At 40.6% G+C, this 19402-nt stretch overlaps 1 long non-coding RNA gene across 2 annotated transcripts; it reads left to right on the top strand.

Moving 5' to 3' along the window:
- Nucleotides 1–343: 343 nt before the first annotated feature.
- LOC138621613 (uncharacterized) lies at nt 344–2771 on the top strand. 2 transcript variants are annotated; one of them, XR_011310950.1, is made up of 5 exons: nt 344–455; nt 531–879; nt 1394–1495; nt 1772–1868; nt 2452–2771. It is a non-coding gene; the product is annotated as an uncharacterized lncRNA (long non-coding RNA). The 2 variants fall into 2 exon arrangements; XR_011310949.1 differs by having other exon boundaries at nt 347–879.
- The last annotated feature ends 16631 nt before the right edge of the window (nt 2772–19402 follow it).

The following is a 19402-nucleotide window of genomic DNA, read 5'->3' as shown; positions in this document are numbered from 1 at the left end:
GCCAGAGCCCTAGGCTACATTTACTCCAATTAAAGATGAGACTGAGATTTGACATTTTAATTCACTATCAATTATTCTATTCATTTCAAATTGAGTGTAGCCAACTGAACCACAGAACCATGAAAAACAAAAATTGTCCAATCACTTAGGATACAGTCTGGACTGTAAATGACAGGCAAACAAAACTATAAATGTAAGTGTATGCTTGTGCATGTGTTTGGAGAAATCAGCTGATCATTAAGAAAAAAAATATCAATCATTAGTTATGTTACAGTATATTTGCAGCACACTACAGTCGTGTTTCTTGATTTGAGGTGGCTGCGGTGTATTAGCTGGTGGTGCCTGCAGGCAGTCCTCGGTTGCCCAGGAAACACAGATGGTGGATGAAGGGGGCGCATACAAAAGACCATAAACCTGTGGCGGCAGCTGGAGACCGAGACCGCTCATTAATTCAGGTCTGCGCGATCTCGCTTAGTCAAAGAAGTCACTGTTCTCATTAATACCTTCAATTCATTTTCTTTTTCCTGCAGGCTTCCGTTTCCACTTTATCCCGTCTTTTTTCTGGACTGGACTCCAGTCAGTGCGCAGCTGTTGTTGGCACTCCCACATCTGCTTGTCTCAGCTCGGCAGCCATAGGACGCTCAGCCGCCGATCGGGTTAGTGCGTTGCGAGCGGGTCCAAGCAAGGGGCGACCACAGCCTTTTGATGCAGGCGTGATCTCGCCACACACACGACGGCTATTTGCACGTTGAGCTGCTTTCCCCTTAGTGTGGATGAAGAAGAAGAAGAAGAAGAAGAAGACGAAGAACCAACGATGTTTTCGCACCGTTTGATACTGCGGGACAGGTGCATTTTGAACCTGAAGATCACTGATCACTGGTAGGAAGAAAAAGATCCTTTATTACCAAATATTCTGTTCTTCTTTTACATTAAACTTTCCCCCCTGCGCTAAACAAACTAGTTCACTTGGATTTATCTGTTGTTGGATGAGGTAAACATTGACTGTTATTTCCTGCAGAGGAAGGCCTTACAGTCTGAGTGTTTTTTCCCCTGCAACCTTGCAGGGTTTATGAATATTAAAATATGCTTGTTTGCAGAAAAGATATTTCCGGTGGAAAGCAGTTGCAGATAATAATTCGCTTTAGGCTTTGCTGCATACTCTATGTGGTCCTTTATCTCTTTTTATCTAGCACAGGCTGTAGTCACTATTTTGCACTGATTTGCCAACTGTAATGTAAAAACATTACCAGCCTTAACTATTGTGCAAAGCTGTAGATTTCTTTCTTTTTTAGGCAATCATGAGGCAAAGTTTGGCATTTATTGCAAAAAAAAATCTAGCAAAAAGTAACACTACAGATTTAATAAAATTATTCAGTATGATTTTGGTTTTTAGGTAACCTTGGGGTCAGTGTTGCATGGACTCATCTCCAGAGCTGCTGACTTGTCACCAGTCGGGTTGCTGGGAGGATCCACGTTGGAACCGACAGCAGGACAAGTTATGTGTACAGGCTGAGTTATGTGTACAGGCTGGATTATCTTTATTAAAATCACCAGGGAGGTTCATTTTCACAGGCACACAAAATTAGATGGAGAATTTTATATCACTTAGATTACAGATATCAATGAGGCCTCTCTCCTGCCTCACACTAAATAAAATGCAGTAAGGAGAAACAATGCAATGAAAGAACAGGTAATCCCTTTGGGTGTTTTGGGAGGACAGTTGAGTTGTGTCCCACTTTTCTGCTGCTTTGTGTTATGTGTTCTTCTCCAGTTACACTGATGAAAAGCAGATTGGGGCTCGACAGGACCTCATTGTGTTCCCGGTGGCGTCGCTCCATCGCCCTCTGCCATGCTGCCTCTCGGACCGGGTACAGGATCTATCGGCAGATTTACACCACTTTGACTTTTATTTCCTCTCATATTCACGTTTACACTCTACACTGTGACGTCTCGTATAAATTGTGATGAATATCAACTGCACAGACATTTATGGATGCAATTTAGCTTTTGCCCACATACAGCAGGTGTCCCTGCGTATTTGTGTTAAGCCAATGTGCTGACGGGGAGTGCAGATAAATGAGGAACAGATAGAACATGGGAGATTAGTCATGTGTTTAATCTCTGCCATATTTTTTTGCTATATGGTCATATCCTTTCCAGGATTATTGTTAAGAGTGGCGATAAACCAACCTCAAAGTGGAGACCATGACCAAATCAGATTAGTATAATCTTTTTAGATTCATTTATTCAACATTATGCAGGATTATCCAGGGAAAAAAAAATATTTGCATGTTTGTTAGACGGGGCAGAAATGTGTCTCTAACAGCATGTCATGTAAAAGAGGCCAACAGGAAGGTGTTCATGCTAACGATCAGAAACAATCCCATCATTTTTTCACTGTATCTGCACAGTACTTAGTTTTAATTTACTGTAATGTCACTTCTCTTGCAGTGACTGATGGACGCATGGTGCCACTACGGCTGTCCTGTACCTTCTGAAGGAGAGAATCCGGTGTTTCCCACTGAGAGACGACTTCTGCTGCTTTTAGTGAAAAGAGTTCAAAATGGCACCACTGCTTTGTAGTCCTTGTCAATGTGAGCAGGTTTAGCAGGAAGGTATTTCATGGGGTGGTGTTCGAAATGATTTGCTGCAGTGTTTTTTTTCCTATTGTCTCTGAAACTTATATATTTTCCTTGGCTTTGAGTAATACAGACATAGCTTCATCCACCGTCCCTCCCTTTTCGTTGCTAATTAAAAACATTGAGACTGTAGCCATCGAACTCTTCTCCTGCTTCAGCTGCTGTGTGCAGTGACCTCTTCACTCGGCCAACTTAGTTTCTCTTTCTAACACTCAGATCGCTTCACCCTGTATCAGACACTTCTGTAGAAGTGGTGTTTTTGCTGTCTCCTGTGTTGTCTCTTTTCCCCAAAGCTAGCCTGTCTGTACCAGATCCAGACCTGGAAAGCTTTGATATTTTAAGCCTGTGATGACAGAAAAAAAAATCTGCTCAAGTGTGAGAATGACTAAGTTTTCTCACATGATAATAATGTGTAATTCACACAGTATGCTTTTGTTTGTCTTGAAACTTCTTGACTTGGATTCCAACTATTTTTAATGTTCTATTCACAACACATACTCACAGTGCTGTGTATTATTACTGTGTGTTTGTGTGTGTGTGTGTGTTTGAGAGAGAGAGAGAGGAGGGGGTGGAGGGGGGGAGGGGGGGTCTGTTTGAGTGCATGTGTTTCTTTGCATGCACTCTATTTGTGTGTCTGTGTGTGTGTTTGCACCAGTATGTGTGCATGTGTATTATGTCAGTCTGATCAAATTTATTTGTAATGGCCCTGAAGCTACAAGCTGCTTTACGTGGATTTTGTTTTGTAGGTGCAAACCTGTAATATATTATTTTAGCCACTGGATGTATCAGATAAGGGAGAAAACATTATTTGCAAATGATTCTTAGCATTTGTTACAACCTCATTGAAGCACCATTTATTCTTGTGATTTAGATCACAGAGAATGCCACTGGAAATTAATGGTGTGTAGTTTTCTAAATGATGCCTGCTGGCATAAATTAAACGGTCCTCATGACACAACCCATCATTTAACACTTAAGTAAATTACAGCAAATGCTAATAATTATGTGTAAATAGCTTTTTACCCTGGTCTGGATTGTACTAACAGTATCTAACTAATATCTAACAGTACTAATATCTGCTAACAGTTGAAGGATTACTAACCTGTATTGAGAATGCTGATGGCTGGCATTTCTAACCCTCTGACTAACCCTCTGCTTTATACCCGCAGTCTGATGCTCACACTCCTCTCGCATGATCCTGCAATCCTTCTTTTAGAAAAGACCAATTTAGGTAAATTATTCATTAAGAAAGTCACTGAAAAATGTTACAGTGAACATGCCAAGAAGGCTTTCAGGACTCGTGAAGGGAAAAAGTTATTAACCTCAAAATGAAAAGAGGAGCAGAAACAGCTGCTGATATCAAACTGGGTTGACCACACACTTCAGGAAGATCTTTACACACCTGATAAGGATCTAATTCCAAACTGTCGCACTCCATAAGCTAAATTTACATTGTCAGAGACCAGTTTTGTGTCTCTGTTTCTGCCCTGTGTGGTCAACCTTTGCAGGTGAGTGCCTGGCTTGTTGTCACCACAGATTGCACTGTGAGACAAAGGCCACGCAAACATCAGCTCCAATACTAACTCCTTTTGGTGTTGATACTAACAGTGGTGAGGCTGCAAAGGCCCACCAGTTCTCTGTTCTCTGTTCTTTGATAAGCTTTAAGTCCATTAAAGCATGCCTTACAGTAGCTGTGATGTTAATAAATGACATTACATCGAAGCTTTTATCTTCTAGTGTAACGAGTGTGTGCTTTTTAGCACTGGGCAGTCCTACAAAGAACAACAGAGGTCCTTGAAAACAAGCGAGACAGTTTTGGGCTCTTAAAATTGAATTAACAGTTACTAACCTGAGGAGCTTTTATTAGCTCACTGCAAACTAACAAACTAACCAACTAATAAACTAATATGCTAACAAAAACTAACTAGAATCACTAACTTTCTGCTTCGTGGCAGAATCAGTGAAGCTCCCTGAATCAATGGAGCTGCATCACTTATGTTCATGTACTAACAGAATTAAGTTTTTAAGGGTTAATGACGCGCTTGAATGTGTGTGTGTGTGTGTGTGTGTGTGTGTGTGTGAAGTGTGTGTGTGTTGTGTGTGTTAGTACATACATGTGTGGAAATGTAAACAAGTTCCAAACTGGATGAGTGACCCCTTGGTTCTGTTCTCATAACCACCATTTAACATACCAATGTAGATGATATTCATTAGAGCAATTTTACCAAAGTCTATCCCCAGTTAGTCTTTCAGCCTCAATGAGCATCAGGGTATGTAGGAAATACAGCATTTAGTGGAAGTATCATGTAAAGAAAATGTGCTGAAATGTCAACAATATTTTTATAATTCATTGTTAATTTATCAGCTGTCTTTACTACTGTTGTTATAATCTATTTTCACGTAGAAATAAAGCACATTTTTAATTAATTGTCTCTTTTCTCAACTTTGTGATCATTTACAGAGGAATGGTCTGTTTGAAGATTTTCAGTCAGGCTTTAGAGTACATCATACCACAAAACAGCACTGGTGAAAGATAAAATCGATCTTCTAATAGCCTCAAACAATGGACCTTTCTCTGTACTTGTTTTTCTGGACCTCAGTGCTGTTTTTGATACAGTTGATCACATGACTTTATTACAGAGATTGAAAGATGTTACGAGGATCAAAGGAACTGCAATAGACTGGTTCAAATCGTACTTATCAGATAGGTTTAAATTTGTTCATATCAACAATGATTCTTGTAGGCAAACAAGAGTTAGCTATGGAGTTCCACAAAGCTCAGTGTTAGGCCCAATACTTTTCAATTTGTACATGCTTCCATTAGGAGATATCATCAGGAAGCTCTGCATAAACTTCCATTGTTATGCAGATGAAAGGAAGCCATATCTTTTTATAAAACCAGATGAAACAAATCAGTTGGTAAAATTTAAAGAATATCTGAAAGACAAAGGTCTGGATGACCAGCAACTTCCTGCTTATAAATTTACACAAAACGGCAGTTATTGTACTTGGTCCTAACCACCTCAGGGCCTCTTTCTCTAATCACTTAATTACTCTGGATGGCATTGTTATCTTTGATGAGGATTTGTACTTTAGCTACCATATCAAGTAAGTCTCCAGGACTCCCTTCTTTCATGTATGTAATATTAATAAAATCAGGAAAATCCTTCCTCAGCGTGATGCAGAAAAGCTAATTCATGCATTTGTTGCTTACAGCCTGGATTATTGGAATTCCTTGTTGTTAGGATGTCCAAATTATTCATTAAAAACCCTACAGTTGATCCAAAATGCTGCAGCAAGAGTACTGACGGGATTTAGAAAGAGAGATCATATTTCATATTGTTCCTGTTTTATACTTTTTCTCTCCCATAGTTTTTGCTTATTGTCTGTTGCCTCTCCATACAGTAGTGCAGATGTCCCCGGCCATGGAGCTGCATGTCTCTGCTCTGCGATTGTCACCCCCACCAACAGTTCATGTTTTGGATCTCTATGCTGTCCCTTTCTCTCTCTGTCCTCCTATCACCCAAACTGGTTGAGGCAGAAGGACGCCCACCTCTGAGTCCGGTTCTGACCGAGGTTTCTTCCTGTTAAGAGGGAGTTTTTCCTTCCCTCTATTGGAGGTTTTTCTGCCTTAAAAATTGGATTGAACTAAATTTAATTAAATCTTCTGAACTGTTTATCTGAAAAGTTGCAACCAGAATCTGATATAAAGGATACAGGCAAGCATTCAAACTGTCCACAACAGCAACAGCAGGTGCAAAATTCTGTCCAGAAACATGACGTCTGCATCCAACCAGAAATTTACCAGGTATTTAATTTCTATGGCCAGATGAAGTAAACTACAACAAGTTTCCTGTCTTGATTGATGTAATCAGATGAACCCTGATTACTGTCACAGTGTCTGTTTACAGCCCACCAAACAAACACACACACACACACACCCTAACCAATTTTTCAGGATTGATAATTGAACAGGCTTTATATTATTTCTTCATAGGCTGTTTCATTTGGCTTTTGTATCCAAAGTTTGAATTGTGTCTCTCTTAACTACTTGGGTTTTAACTTTTGAGGTAAGAGGTTCTGTTTTTCTTAAAATGCAGACATTGAGAAATTTTATAAAAATGGAAAATGAAAAAACTGTAATTTTTTAAAATTTATTTATTTATTAACGTATCCTGTGTGTTTATGGCTGGTAGAAGTAGAGCATCATGTGTCACCTCTAAATTAATACATATAAACTGTAAAACGCTATCGAGTTCCACGTTGGGACACTCTGTAAAAGTTTTCATGTATGTAGAATTACAGCAGGGGGCAGCAACTCTCCAGGTTGGAGGATTTGATGGTTTTTGATGCAGTGTTTGGATCCTCAACTCATATTTACAATGAATTGACAAATGTTTGTGATGTTGCAAAGATTTCACACTATTTATTACTATTTATTTGTTTCATACTCTCCATATCAACTGTAGTTAAAACTCTGTATTTCTAATTTAATTTAAGAGTTGTGTTTTCAGCATAAAGAAGAGATCCACTGCAATGCTAGTGGTAAGATAACAATAGCATTTGAGCATATCATAAAAGTGTCCTTTATCATAAAACATGCACTGTAGATTCAAATCATAAAAAGAGTTGTATTAATTTGCTCCAAGACATGGTATGACAGATTTTATGATGCAAATTTTGTGCAGTGAGACACAGAAATTGTCCCAATGAGAGATGTGTATTTAGTTTTTCAAATTTCCCACCGCTCCATCTCTTGCTGGTTGAGATATAAAGATCAACAGATTGCAAGCTACTGACATTAGTTCCATGCAAAGGGTTCCCCAATACGGACAGTTATAACCAATGTGACCAATTTTTTAAAATTTATTTAAAAAATATCAATTCATGACAAATAACCCTGACTATTCTGGCTGTGTTAGAGACTAACTAAATGTTATGCAGATTTCTGTGTGTGTAACGGAGGCAGGAGAGAAACACTCTCCCTACTGTGGGCCTTCATTCCAGCGTCGTCCTCCTCCTTTGCTTGTATCAGACAGACGGGGCTCCGCTCTGCCCCCCATTTGAGCCCGATGTGATCCAGATGATGGGGGTTTCCAAAGGTATGAGTGGCGAGGCCCGGGGTCTTCATGGGTCAGCTGTAATTCACCACAGAGCACAGAGAGCAGCGTCTTAACACACACAAAACCCCTCACATAACACTGAGGCTCCACTTAAAGTCTTAAATATCACACAAACTCCAGTTCAAAGGCAGCTATGTTGGAATGAAAAAAATTAATCGGCTTAATGATGTCCTCTACTGATTGGTTAGTTTTGAAAACACACTAATGCTCAGGTTTACTAGGGACCTGCATACCACAGAGACACTCACGACGTAGAGAAGAAACATTATAGGCCGCCAATCAATAATTCCACAATTATCTCATTGTTTCAGATTTTCTGGAGATTTTACCAAATATGTTTCCATTTTACTCTTTTCTTAAGTAAAATGCCTGAGAGCAGTGCATATGTGATTATGTGTGTGATCCAGAAGGAGCTCTCTGTAACCAGAGCCTCCGTCACAGGGAGAGATGTCTGCTGAAATAACAGCTCACTGCCTCCAACGGAATTTGTCTGTAAGCTGTAAAAGATGGCGGGGAGGAAGAAGAAGAAGAAGTGAGCTCGGGAAGAGTTTCTCTCTGTGGCGCTGTAATCAGCAGTGCTCTGCCCTGCAGAGTTTAAAATAGTAAATCCGCTCAAAGACAGTTCAAGGGCTGAATTGAGATTGCTCTCCCTGCAAGTTATTTGTTTGCCTGTGTCTCTGCGTGTCTAGTTCGAATGAAGATGTGTGAATCTGGTTAGCTTAAATATACCGTCTGTGCAACTGAATGCAAATACACTGAAACTAGTTCAATTCAATGGTGAGTTCCTACTTCCAAACATACACTGTTTACTATTGGAGATGGATGGACCCTTTCTACAAATCATACAAACACCTCCTTGCGAAATGTGCAAGCACAACTGAAACAACCCTTCAAAAAGTGATGTGACTTTGCTGCTTAATATGATGTGATAATGCAAAAATTTGAGGTAATCAAATAATCTTGATTGTACCTTCTTGATTCCTGTGACATTACGTTTCATTTTAGTTGCATATTTATCCATGTATCATGAAATTAGCCCCTTGCAATCTGCTACTTAGTGAACACAGTCGTGGCCTGCACTCATTATTATGTTGGGCCCCAATACAAGTATTGGAGAGCAGGAATGGAGGGTGAGAGTGGTAAAATTTGGGTCAGGGGTTGTGGGTCTTTAAATGTACAATAGAGGCTTTAACACAAGATCAGGGGGAGTTCATGAAAATTGTTCGCAGACTTTTAAAACATTAGAAGAAGAAGGAAATCTAGCTAATCGCTATGAACAGGGCGATCTCTGTTTTAACCAGACTGCAAGTTCTTCAGACCAACAAAACACCCAAAGGACTGATTTGATTCATTGTCTGCAGAAATCCAAAAATATTTGAAACAAATATTTTTGAATATCTGAAAACACAGATTCTTGTCTGCTTCATGTCAATGGAAAATGTCTTGCCACTTGTCTTAGAGTTTTGTGCAGTATAGAGTCACTTTCTTCACAGATTTTTTGCCTCCTGTCTCCCTTTTTCTGACGCTGAACATTTATGTCATCTTCCATTAAACTATTCAACACATGATCTGCTTCCATTAAACTATTTGACACATGATCTACTTGGTCACACCATTTCCTCCTCCCTCCCGTGTCTTTCTTCCAAACACGAAGTCCTGTTAATAGTGTGAAAATGGTAATATTAAGTCAGAGACCTGGCGCTTCCTAAATGTCTTTCTTTTCTGTGCCTGCAGCCAACATTCAGAGACTAGATAAGCGGCCAGTCGGAGAGGGCCAATCTGTCCTGTTGGCTGGTGAATGATGGACAGTAATTAAAAGTTAGCTAATAACCTCTTCACACCTGACATTTCAACAGGGAGGTCCTGGACACCATTATCTACATATAGATTAAACAGCGTAATTGGCAGAGAGATAGGGTTAGGAGGATCGCGAAAGGAAAAGGAGAAAAAAAAGGCCAGGCCATCGCCAAACCATTAAGCAGAATATCTGAGTGACACTCTGATTTTGCTCCTCTTGCTAATGCGACAGGAATTGAGCTGAACTAAAATGCTAAATGAATGAAGCCTATCTCGGTGTGGTTATTACCGGGGCAAACATCGGCCATGGAAAATAGCTTTAATTTCATAATAATTGCTAGATGGACGTGACTCGTTAGAGACACAATGTGAGAGTGAAAAGAGAGGGGGAGAGAGGGGAGGGATGGACGACAGGAGAAACTCTTCTGAGTATGAATACTATTAGTTGAGCTGCATACTTGTGCTCCCACACACTGCCATTTACACAAACTTACTGGTAAGAGACACTGTGGACTGATGAGACCAAAATGAAAGGAATTAGTTACACTGTCATTAGCAATGTGAAACTATGAAATACTTATTTAAAAACTAAAACATTTCTGAATAAGTTGAATGCAGGTTCCCACAGTTCAACACTCTTGCAGTTCCCACTCCTTTGTATTCAACAACAGGCCTTTGCACATCCATTATAGCATTACATTCAAAATTTACGACAACTTTACTAATGAATGTGATATTTAGTTTAAAAACTCCCCACTTTCCCGAGCCTCGAAAGCTGCTGTCTTCCTGATTCTCCAAAAAGGTATGTTTATTTAGTATTCTGCCATTTTTAAAGAACAGTTTGACATTTTGGGAACAACTATTACTACTTTTTTTGCTGAGATTTAGACGGGCTTCACCCTGCACCCTGTAGGCTTAGTTTAGCATAAGCAGGGAAAAGCAACTCACCCGTGTCCGAAGGTAAAATAAGATGCAGATGTAACCCACATGTAAAGTAGTCGACAATAATTACAATAAGATTATTTCCAGACTATTTCCATCAGCATTGTCGCCTCACAGTAAAAAGGTTCCGGGTTCGATCCCGGGTCTTTCTGTGTGGAGTTTGCGTGTTCTCCCTGTGGGTTCTCCCTGGGTACTACAGCTTCCTCCCACCATCCAAAAACATGCATCTCAGGTTAATTGGTGAATGAGAGCGTGAATGGTCTTTGTTTCCATCTGTCTCTATGTGTTGGCCCTGTGATAAACTGGCGACCTGCCCAGGGTGTACCCCGCCTATGCCCAAAAGTGAGCTGGGACCCTGTTCAGAATAAAGCTGGTATAGATAATGGACTTCCCATCTTAATGGACTTCCCATCTTAATAGATATTATATTTCTGTCCAGCAGGGGGCAGTGGTGGCGCTGCAAAGAGAGAGAGAGAGAAAAAAAAAACCAGCACTTCACGAGAGAGTAGAACAAGACAGCAAAACAGGAAAAAGTAAGAAGGTAACAAACCATACCGAGTCCATTCAGCCCAAATATTCATTTACAATAAGTACCTCGTTGAAATTCTGCAAATCACTTACTGTCCATGAGGGTTTGCCATCTTGTTCACGTAAAGGAAGTGGCGAGACCCAACAACCTATTTTCAAACTGCTGACTATGGCGGCCGTGAAAGCAGCACCTTTTTGCCGGGAGCACCGCACTTCACACAGGCAGGTTATACACGTCAAAGCAGAAGTACTTTTAATAATAGAAATACACAGACGCCATCAATGTGTGTGTTTTTTTTTAAAAAAATATTAAATTTTTACTGCGTGCTTGAAACAGCAGACACAAAAACACGGTCGTTTTTTTTGTTTTTTTTTTTGTAGTAAAATAAGGAAACAAAGCAGGAGATATTTTCGCGGGTGATGTATTCACAATCAAGGCGGGAAGTTGGAGTTTGGTTTTGCTTCAACTCCCAACAAGGTGAGAGCTGTGTTTTGTGTGTTTTGTTTTTGCCGGGATGTGTTGTTGTGAGTCCTGTGGTTATGTGCCTTTAAGCCAATGCTAACATGCCTGCTAATGTCAGCTGTTAAAAGCTTGTTGAATTTGTTTGTGTTTAAATGTGGATGAGTCTCTCTTAACTTTATCTTTTGCACCGTTTGTGTTCGTAGGGAATATTTCTCTTGTTTCGGGCAGATCTGTTGCTTTGCTCTCATGCTTTTGATTTTGTTATCGTAAGATATCAATGTTCACTTTAGTAAAATATGATTGGTCAGTTGGTTTTTGGTGTATTTTCATCTCGCCTGTTTTGTTGTTGTTTTTGTTTTGTTTCTTATTGCCTCTCTTCACTCTTGGTGCTCTTGGTGTTGCTCAAAGTTAATGGCCTTAGAAATGTAGATGGAGTGTTTTCTTGTCCCATTGAAATAAGTTATCCTTTCTATGTATGCTGTTTTACAGTATAGGACATTTCTTGATAAAACAATTGAAGTAAACCTCGTATTTGTTTGTGTGCGTTTGTATTTGTACCTGTCCATGTGGAGCTGAGCAAGCAAAGTGGTCTACTTCTTTGGCAGGTGATGCGTTCAAATTCAACGTTGGAAGTCGGAGTTTCCTGCCGTTTGCTGCTGTCAACTCTTTCTGAAGGATTTACTGTCTGCTTCACAGATGCCAGGACCCCTGCTTCACTCCAACAAAGTACAGTAAGAGCTGCTTGTACTTGTTCATGTGGTTTTTGCTGGTATTTGTTGTTGAGAGTTTGTGCTCATTTGGGTTTAAGATAATGCCAACATATCTGTGGTATTGTTAGTTGTTCAGAGCTGGCTAGATTTGTTTGTTGGCTAACTGTTGGATAACTCGCTGTTTGCCTGCTGTTGAATTGTTCGTGCTTGTATTGAGTGGATCTGTTTTTCGGTGGCAGATACAATACCGTGCTCTCATGCTTTTGGTTTTTGTTATTGTGGAATATGAAGGTGCCGTGGAGCGCTATGATTGGTTAATGGTTATGGTTTGGTGTATTTCCCTCTTGGCTGTTGCAGTTGTTTAGGATGGTTTCAAATCGCCTCGCTTCACTCTGGTGTTGCTGAACTTAAATGCTTTAGGGAAGTGTTTTCTTATCCATTCAGACATCAGTGAATATTGAAATTTTATTCTGCTACAAAGATCGATAAGTTCTTATTGTAAGAATTCACATGATCTATTTTTGCCATTTTAAAGTACTGCTAATCTCTTGCTTGAAAACAATTGAAGTTAAACTTATATTTGTTCTTGTGTGTGTTAGCAGTGAAGTTAGGTTAGGTAGTTACTTTATTAATCTGCAAGGGGACATTTTTTTAATAATAGCATGTCAATATGTCCACGTTACAAGACACGAGACATAGGCTGTTGGTTGAAGGTGGTGAAGTCTTTGCTTTTCATCTAACATGAAGTTGGTTGTAAAAGGAAAGTATCACAGCCGGTTTGTCTTAACGTACCAAAATCTCCTCCAAAAACAATCTTTTTTTTTTTCCCCGCAGATGTCGCAAATTCACATCGCTGCCGGGATTAATGGTTTTAATGCAAAATATTCACAGGTGAGTCCTTGTGAGCATTTCCTTGTCCTTTATTCCCTGTGTGTAGAGACCTCAAGGGCACATCTTCCACATGTGTATTTTCGCAAATCACGATGCATTTAGTCAGTGTCTTGAATATAATGACATCATCTAAAACACTCTTGCATCACAGTCAGCCTTTCCTGCATAAACTTTTACTGGTCCCGTGTGATCAGGCCAGCAGTTATGTAGGATCCTGCCCAGATAATAACACTCCGGCAGATGTGTATAAGTTCATGTAAAAAACATTTCTTTGTTACTGCATGTCTAGATTTATGTTTACCTTGTGTCACAATCTGAATTAGGCATTGTTTTACTGAAAAATAATCCAAAATAAAAATGGCATTAGCCAAAATATGTATTAGATCTTGCACAACAGGAATACTGTGACAGATGAAAAGCCAAACTCTAACATTTCCCAAAAGCAGTGAAAGGGAGTCTGTCCACACCTCAGTCCTCATGCCTTGATGTCTTGATGTGCTGTTGCAACTCTCCTCATCTGTGTTAGGTACAAAGTGGTGTAAAACTGTGTCTTAGAACAACTTGTTCCAAACAGCCATCTGCCATGAAAACAGCCTTATTTACGTCCTTCAGAATGATTCAAGTTGAGAGAGAACAATAATGACAAAAGCATGCAGGAACATGACGATACTTGAGTGCCCAAAAGCTATCAGACAGTTAATGGTTGCCTTGAAACCTGCCAGGTCACTGCTCTGTGTTTTTCTGGCACTTATTATGAGTCATTGATGAATATAAATACTCTCCTCAGCTATAGGAGGGTAATTTAGTCAAATTTTGAACGGCCATTATTTTCACTGCCTGAAAAAGGGTTATTAGCCCACTGCTTGACGCAATAGGTTTTACCCAGTAGTTGTTCTTTTCATTTTCCTGCATGAGCTATCCATCGAGGGACAGAAAAAAAAAAAAACACATTAAATTTGCTTTTTATGGGCAGACAATGGCCACTTGCTGGCTGTAACAATTCTCCTCTATATCCCATTAGATAACAATATGTGTCATGGCTGAGAGGTAATCTTTGTGGTAAGAGTGTATGTAGATAAGCTGCCTTGAGGAATGTGACTGACTGGTGCCACATTTCATCAGAAAATCTTCAACATTGTGAGAAAATGGAGGAAGGTAGATACTGAAGAGGTTTTTATATATATATATATATATATATATATATATATATATATATATAGAGCATACACTACACAAAGCTGTTGGTATTTTAAAGTTAATTAGAATCAGTGTTCTCAAACATAGGCATCATCAACATCTCCAGTCTTGAAATAAATGACCAGGGTAACCTTCCTTATACAAAATTGAATATGTTATTCTTATGCTGTGTTTTTATATAAGCTTTCTCATGTTCCTATAAAAGTGAAGGAAGATTCCAAATACTTAAACCCGCTAAACAATTATCAAATGTATTTAATCATTCACAGGTTTAAAAAAAAAAAAAAAAACTACATGCACTTCCTTTCGCCTTTCCAACACATTGCTGATTGATTGAAGACAGGCAAGTTAAAGCTGTAAACAAAATGTCACACATAGTTCAGATTCAAATTTTCAGATAGTTTTTACGCAGAATAGTAAAATGTTGTAAATGCATTTTCAAATGATCTAAATTTAAAAAGACTATAAATCGCCTTAATAATGCTTTTTGTATTGAGATTCTTTCTGTGATGAAGACTTAAATATATATTTCCTGTCAGTAATCCTTTAATTTGATGGTGGTAAGCTGAAGTAGTAACAGTGTTAGACAGACTGGTGTTTAAAACAGTTGCTTGATTCTTGGATACAAATTTCCACCAGTTACTGAAGGAAGGATTCAGAGTTGGGGGGGTGCAGTTACGCTCTGCACCACTAGATGTCCCTCTTGCTTTAGTCTAGAGGCTGCAGTGTTGAGATTGGGAGTGTGTATCAGAGCCATCTGTCCATAACTTGTCTCTCCAGACTCTTGGTTCATCCATCATGTCCAGAGGTGCTAGTCTCTTTAAAATCAAACAAGAAAACATTTCTTTACTCCCCCCGCTTCATCCGCTCTTTCCTTTTTCCTGTGCCATTCTCCACGTCCTCTTCCCGCCTCGTTCTCGCAGTCTGTCTCTTTCTGTCCCTCTGCCTTGGATAAAAGGATCACTTTACTGTTTATACAAGGGGATTGGTGTTGCTAACAGGTGTAGGGTAATGGGATACCTATACTGGCAGGCGAGCACAGAGAGGGTCGCACCCCTCCTCCTCCCCACGCTCGTGCTCACACCAGCGATACTCTTCTGATGGATTGCACCCACCATTCATCTAAATTATGTCACTGGCAATGAGCTATCAGTTCAATCTGGCCCAAACGAAGCACAGGGTTTGTTTCTGTTGACACTTCCTCAGCACTCACTTCTCCTCCTGATTACTGTCAGGGGCTGTAGGAGTGACGCAGCTCGGCCAGACTTGGGGTTGAGTTTTCACTCTGCTGCACAGCAGTGGTGTGTGTGTGTGTCTGTGTGCGCGCGCGTGTGTGTGTGTGTGTGTGTGTGTGTGTGTGTGTGTGTGTGTGTGTGTGTGTGTGTGTGCGCGTGTGTGTGTGCGTGTGTGTGGCCCTGTTCTCACTGCCACTTTACAGCTGTTGAGCTGTTATCAAGCAGAGGATTTTGCATTCATCAACTACAGATTTGCTGTTACATGAACCCCGACATGCTGTAAATTTAGTACTCATTGCGTGAAACTTTACTCAAGGTGCAAATGACCTCCCCTTTAGTTGGTGATTTGTTATTTTTTAACAGGTGGGATAGCCTAATGGAGCATTTATCAATATTTTGACTACTGATATTTTAGAGCCATGGTTGGAGCCAGAAACCTCGGTCAGATAAAGGATCAATGAGTCAGGCAGACTAAACTATTTCACCTAAACAATGCCCCCCCCCGCCTTGGTAAAAGTCAGCGTGCAAGTCCATTTAGGAACTAGACTTTCAAAGTTAACCATTGCAGAAAAATCAGTCCTCTAAGACCTAGAAGTTCAAAATAGGCTCCTTTGACTGGGTAAATAAAAAGGTGTTCCTGTACTCCAGCCATTTTAATCCAGTCCAGCCATGTCAGATCCCGTGTTTGTCTTCTTTCCCAGCCTCCACTGAGCCCCCCCCTTTCTGTTTAATCCCTTTTTCTCCTGGCGTCCCATAGAAATACTCCCAGCTGCATAACAGATGTTAAATACTTCTTTCTTTCTTGCTTTCTTTTTTATCTTTTTATTTTGCTTTCTTGCTTTCTGCCTCACTTGCCTTCTTATTTTCTTCCTCTGTTTGTCTTTCTGTATCTTGGTCTCTTTCTTTCTGTTTCCGTCTCTGTCAGTTTGTTCGTTAGTTACATAACTTCCTGATGCCCATGATGATGACTGAATTCATAATTTTATCCACAGACGTGATGGCCATACTGGCTGTAACATCATTTACATTTACTACAGCTCTTTTCTTTTCTTTCCCTTTTTTTTTCCCTCTATGTTCCTCTCAAAGTTGCATTACGCATTGAGGAATTCCACCCTCCTGTAGTTGATGCTTTTGGCAAAACGAGTGATGTGGGGGACTGCTGAGAAAGTGAGAGGGCCCAGAGTGCAAACAGTGAAAAGCTAGTCTCCAGCTTTTCCTCTCATTGAGTAAAATAATTCCAGTTTGATTCTTTAAGGAAATTCCCGAAGTCGATTATTTGACTTGCGTGGGTGGACTCATTCAAGGGTGAACTCTTTCTCCTTTCTGATGGTGAACAAACTTGTCATGGTTTTCAACTTCTTAACTAGCCAGGGGTGGAGAACAGCAAACAAGCAAACATTGAGATAAAAGGAAATGCAAAGAAGGCCCCAACATTAGGTTGGTTTTGTGATTCACTGGTTAATTGAGCCTATCTAACAAGTTGTTGGCTTGTTATTTCAGATAAATAAGCCTATAAATGCTCCCCAGATTACATTACTTCAGTTGTAAAATGTACCCAGGGAATTAGTTCCTCTATATAAAAAACTCATGATCATGCCTCCCCCGTACTGATTGTTTTTTTTATTAAGTTCTTCATCCACTGGAGCCAAATATAGAACTGAAGCTGTGATAGAAATAATGTGCAATACTTAGTTTTGAATCTACACTCCCAAACATTTTAAAATGCACATTTTACCCACGCCTGACAGCAAGTTCAGAAGACTTACAAAAGAAAGCCCTTTCACAACATTTGCGTCATTCCTTTGATGTCTAGACATTATATGGTTTTTTTTTTCCTTTTCTTTCTTTCTTTCTTTTTTCTTGAGGAACTAAAAACCCTACATCTGACAGGCTAGTGTGTCATCTCCTAAGAGAGAGGTACTTGACTGAAGTCACTGTGGAGACAGTACAAAGCTTCCACATTGGTCCATATTCATAAAGGTGTAGCTATTACTGACATATTTTCTTATGGGAACAAATCACCAGCAGGGTGTGAATATGCTGCAGTGTTGACTACAGTCTCTGGAGCTTTGTCACATTCAGCTGATCTGAGTCCAGTCTCTGTGTTGTGCCTGTCGTCAGGGGAAGTTCCCATGGACAGAACCATTTCTGGGCCCCTCCCTTGTGAGAACCAGTGGGTGGATGGCGTGCGGGTTAGGCGGACAGGAGGTGAGATGTGCGGCGGAGATGAAAGTTTAAAAGCAAAAGTTAAAGAGACAGAATGTGACAGCGTCTTTTACATCTCGTGCACACAGCAGTTTGGGTTTGGACAAATTATGGCTTGTGATAAGCAGACAAACCTCCTCTTTTGTACTCAATTAAATATGCAACTCTTACTCTTGTTCATGCAGCTGTAAAAACTACAAATGGTCAAAGCGTTACCACAAATGTATTTCATCAGAAAACCTCTAGAGAGGAGACACATTGCTGGTGAAAACTCTTTTAGATAACTCACACATTACAGAGCTGTCGTGTGTGTGTACAGCTTTCATTTTGCAGAAACCTTTTGCTCATTTTGCCCACAAGCTAAAAAAAAAAAGGCAAAAAGTCTTTCCTTCTTATGCCAGAAATTAGTTAACTGCAAGGGTATCATCTTAATTTTTCACTTTACTTTGAGTGACAAACTCATTGTAATTAATGCAAATGTATTAACAATTTCAAGTGTTTGCTGACCACTTACAAACATATGACCTTAACAGTGACGCTATTGATCAGTTCCACTGATTGTAATTTTTTTTTTTGTGTGTTTGTTGACGCAATTTCTCTCCAATGTTCCTGCTCCTACACGATGACATTGAACATGTGCTGGACTGTGCACACATGGGAGAGGGTTAGCAACATGTCAATAACCAAAACACAGCGGAGCATTGAAGGTTACAGAGGTGTTGTATGCACGTAGACTGCTAAATGTGCGTCTACCTGTGCACGTGTGCACTCGCATGGCAAAAGCTTCTGTAGTCTGCTGCGAGGCCTAGGTATTCCTCCTCTACCTCATTAGTGCTGATTTACGCCACAGCTAGGTGAAAGAAGGCAGGATGGACCCCCCCCCCCACCACCACCATTTATACACACACACACACACACACACACACACACACACGCACGCACGCACGCGCGCACGCACGCACACACACACACACACACACACACACACACACACACACACACACACACACACACACCCCCTCCCCTTTCCCTATCTCTCTCCTTCTTCTCCTGCTGCGCACAGACAATGGGGCCCTGGAGAATACCGGCTTGTGCTGAATTATTCAAATCAGCAGTGGCAGCAAGCCGGAGAGCAAAGGAGAGAGGCAAGGAGGTAGAGGAGAGAGAGAGAGAGCTGAAAAAGTGAGAGAATGCAAGATGATGGGAGGAGGATTTGGAGGGAGAGAGAAACAGAGAGACGGAGGGAGAGAGAAAGGCATTGTAGAAGTGGTGAATCTCTGCATGCAAATGGCCTCCTGCTCTCTCTCTCTCTCTCTCTCTCTCTCTCTCTCTGTATGAGTCACCTCCTGCCCTTCACTGCTTCATTAATACACATCTGTACCCCGGTCGGTCCTCCCCTCCACCTCCTTCCTCTGCTCACTCCTAGTGAGGAGGAAGAGAGAAGCAGAGGAGTGGGGGAGGTGGTGGGGAGAGGAGAGGAGAGGAGGGAGGCGGGTAGCAGCTCGACAGCAGCAGCACGCTGTTGGCAGGAGGAGAATGCGCCGGTAATTAGCCAGCACCGGTACAAACGGAAAAACCCAGGAAGGAGAAAGCAGAAAAGTCGGAGAGGAAAAAAGAGCAAAGCTCTGAAAACAAGCCTCCTGCCAGGCTGAACTCCCCAGAGGCGAGACCT

The sequence above is a fragment of the Brachyistius frenatus genome, unplaced genomic scaffold (assembly GCF_029030835.1).
Source record: "Brachyistius frenatus isolate BFR_SWC_R1_liver_20210118 unplaced genomic scaffold, ASM2903083v1 Contig_31, whole genome shotgun sequence".
Taxonomy (NCBI): domain Eukaryota; kingdom Metazoa; phylum Chordata; class Actinopteri; family Embiotocidae; genus Brachyistius; species Brachyistius frenatus.
The sequence above is the reverse complement of the archived record's forward strand: the minus strand, read 5'-3'. Positions and strand labels throughout refer to the sequence as shown.